Source organism: Corapipo altera, unplaced genomic scaffold (genome assembly GCF_003945725.1).
Source record: "Corapipo altera isolate COAL_440 unplaced genomic scaffold, ASM394572v1 2, whole genome shotgun sequence".
Taxonomy (NCBI): Eukaryota; Metazoa; Chordata; class Aves; order Passeriformes; family Pipridae; genus Corapipo; species Corapipo altera.
The window spans coordinates 12,111,723-12,115,548 of record NW_020884890.1 but is presented as its reverse complement, the minus strand read 5'-3'; the positions used below and the strand labels follow the sequence as shown (position 1 = coordinate 12,115,548).

General features: G+C 34.8%; 1 protein-coding gene across 4 annotated transcripts in view; it reads left to right on the top strand.

Annotated features, from left to right (window-relative positions):
• The window catches only part of SYNCRIP (synaptotagmin binding cytoplasmic RNA interacting protein), a 26,795-nt gene extending 24,283 nt beyond the window's left edge, over nucleotides 1-2,512 (top strand). For all 4 annotated transcript variants that reach the window (XM_027644707.1, XM_027644706.1, XM_027644705.1 and 1 more), the window contains exon 12: nucleotides 1-2,512. This exon is cut by the window's left edge. The gene's annotated coding sequence lies outside the window, so the exon portion shown is untranslated.
• Nucleotides 2,513-3,826: the final 1,314 nt, after the last annotated feature.

Sequence of the window (3,826 nt, the reverse complement as noted above, 5' to 3'; positions counted from 1 at the left end):
TTCAAAAAAAGTGCATCAGCAACTTGTACTAAATACTGCAGTGTCCCTTTATAAAAGGTCAGACTAAAACTGACAACTGTACAGTGAAGCCTGACATTTGAAGTTTTTCATAAATCATAGAATAGTATATGGCTGTAGTTTAGCTTTTTAGGTAAAAGGTATGTTTTCATTAGTGCATTTCTTAATGCTGATCACTGTAAAAACATGTGGATCAGCCTTCCATTTCTTTTACGCAGATCATGATAACCTGTAGAGTAGAGTAGAGTACAATCATTTGTGCTATGTTTTTAATTTTCTAAAGCACCTTGATGACAGTGAGTGTTCAGTGGTGAAGCATCCTCTATTGAACCACCCTTAAAAAAAAGACAAAATAAAAACAGAAGAACCTTGCCAAGTCCAGCTTCATATAGGTAAAATATAGATAAAATTATGACTTACTTTGGACTTGGCATAAGGAGTTCCCTTAACCCCCTGTTCAAAGGGATACTGCAGTTATACTACATACCCATAGGCACCACAATGAAAATTGAAGCTTATACCTAATTAAGGTTTTATACACACCAGTTCCCCCAGTAAATGCAAATTTTAACAAAATTAGATATGTCATATGTTGAAAATGCTCATGGCAAACAATCATTTTGCATTCCTGCAAATAAAATTGTTTTATACTGTAAGCTGGAGGCGAGTGTAACTTATTTTTGTAATAAAGTTTTTATTTTTTTTATGTGTCATTAATATAAATGTGTGTTAGTACAGAGATCTTCTGGTTAAAAACTTAGAATCGCACACATTTCAGTATGTTTACTTGTATTTACATAATTTTTAGAATAGTGGTTGCCAATAGCCTGTATGTTTCACATTAATTTTTTTTTTTTGTTATCTTAATAAACCATTTTAGTATGTTGTATGTCAATTACTGGGATAGCTGGGACATAAAGTGTAATTTAAAATTGTCAAGTATTCATTGGAATATGTAAATGTGCCTTGCCAGTTTTGAACTTTAAAACAAAGTAAGTGAACGATGGTGAAATGAGTAGTCAGTGCATAAAAGGCTACCACAGTTTCATATACTGCCCTTGCTGAAGGAAAGTTACTTTTTCCTGAAATTTGAGCATAAAACTATACAGTTGCGTTAGCTTCTGAATTTTCAAATCTAGTGATAGAAATTAGACTTACAGAAAGTGGGTTTGCTAATTGTAGCCTTAAGTATAATTTTCAATTTCAATGTAATCCTTGGTGCTGGCATTCCCAGTGCCAAGGAGGTTAAATGCTCCCTTTAAAGAGGTTGCCATGCCTACTGGCACTTTTACTGTCATACGGTTTTATAAGGAACACTGTCAAGATGTGGAAACCAATTTTGAACTTGCTGTAAAATGAAAACGCTGGGGGCTGTAGGAAAGGGAAAGTCCTCAGATTTGTTAATCTTGGAATCTCTCCATTGCTGAAAAACTTTAAACACTTGTGGGATCACAAGTGCTAGTGAATAGTTTTTAGTCTGGAAATGCGTTGGGGGGAATAATATGTTTATGAAATTATAACAGTAGATGGAAGTGCATAAAAACATTGCAACTAAGGCACTACATGTGTTGAAATTGTGGATTATATCCCTAATTTCAGCTCTCGTAAAAGTATGGGGGACTATTGTTTGAAAAAAAAAAAAAAAAAGGCAAAATTGACAGGACACTCTTTTTAATGGAATGCAGGCAATGGTGAGAGAGCAAAATACCGAGATCTTGACAGTGTTCCCTCTAATTATGAACTCAAGCCATTATAACTTTTACAATTAAATATGATTTGCACTGTTCTGATATTGGTGCAGTTTTTTAGAAAAATTACCAGAAAACTAAATTGCATGTGGTGATTAATATTGTGAAAAAAAAAACTAAAATCAAAAAATGTTATTTTCAAAGCTTTAAATTTGTTTGTTTAAAGAAAAAAACATTAAGTGAAAATTCTGGTGAGAATGGGCAAGTGCATATATACAACATCAGTTTGGTTGCACTTGGGTGTTGGTAAACTTGAAATGTTCTACAGCAATAATGCATCTCTTAGGGGGTGCTTTGGTGACAAGTTGAACCTACGACACAGTTGAAGGCAGGTGTTGACTTAATGTATTATGCTGCCTCTGTTTATTCTCATAGGAGGCTTTCTTTACTGAAGCACCTGCAAAGGTGCATAAGTAGCATAGTTCCACATTGGTTTGTAATGCGTTCCTAAATTTGAAGTCTAGTTCAATTTAATAAGAAACCGGAAACTGCTGCTGCTTAACACTTCTGGTTTATAAACACTCCAATACACAGCTTTTTAAATTATACTCTTGTTTTAATACTCATTTTTGTTTGAAATGTTTCATATAGGACATGCAACTGTACTTTTTTTTTTTCCAGTTTTTAAAGAGGAGATTTGTTACAACCCAGAACTTAAGTTTGTGCTTTTACTGTTGGAGGAAGGCTGTTATTACAGATACTAAGATCAGTTTCTGATTATGTAAATACTGTCTTAAAATCTAAAATAAGGAATACTAATTCTGTTCTTGTTGGGGGTGAGGGGTATGACATAGTCTAAAATAAACTTAGCATCCTCTGAGGCAGAATTCCCAACTTCAGGATAGAAATATCATATATGGCTGCAACTTTTTTTTCCCCTTGTGCCTTTGATTATTCTTCAGAGGCTTAAATTTCCTGTTCAGCCTACCAGTTCTTCCGATGCTTCCATGCATCTGTGAGGGGGGACTTTTTTTTTTTCAAGAAATACAATGGAAAGGCAACACGGACATAAACATATGTAACATTTTCTCAATAGAATGTGTTCAGATTGATACATTCCACAAAATTAAGACTGTTGTTCCCTAACTTGCATTAGTGAAAACTTAATGGAAGGTGTTAATTATTTAAAATCGAGTAGCAAGTTTTGAAGTAGGCAGTGAGGCAGTAAACTTTACAACACAGTGTTTGGACAATTGAAATGGGTTAAGTGCAAGCTTTAGTTTGTGTTCATGCCCTGAAGCTTATGAATCCTAACTTTGGAACTGGCTATAATGGACTTAAAAATTCTGTCTTTACCAAATGTCTTTTTGAATTAACTCCAGCACCAGCGCATGACATCTCTGGGCTTAGGCTGGCTAGTTGCATTAGTTGGGCAGAGGAAACTCCAGATTGTACTTTGCCATTTGCTCTGTCAGATGAAAATGGGATGTGGCAACAGGAGAGGAGAAGGTTCCTTGATCCTTAATAGAGGTAGTGGAGGAAGAAGGAATAAGTTATTGTCACTTTATAGCCATCTAGTGCAAACAAACATAATGCTTCCTAGAAGCTCTGATGTTAAAACTCTTTCTGGGAGACTGATTTTGACGTAATCAACGGGTCACACTTCGCAAGTGGAGAGTTACTTGTGTTATAAAATCTATGGGACAAAAGAGTGACTTTGCTTTGGTGCCCCTTTATGTTGACTGTTACAAAATACAGATTTGTTAAAAAATACCACTAGGACTAGCTTGTTAGTTTACTTGCAGGTTGGAGAGGGGTGATTGTCTCATGTAATTATACCTTTTTCTTGCCAATATATAACTGCTTACTAGTTTTTTCCACTAAATATATATTTTTAAATGGCCAACTCCTGAGTGGATAGTGCACAGCTGAGCTCATCTGGAAACATTGGGTTATGTGATTATTTAAAGCTATCTTCATGAAAGCTGCTTTAAATGGTCAGACTTCAGGTACCCGGTAAAAGCTTTTTTTGAAAAAGTGGAAAAAAAAGCATCTGTGAAGCCTAGAAAACAGTCATAATATGTAGGTAATAGGTAATCAAATGCAGTTTGAATATTTAA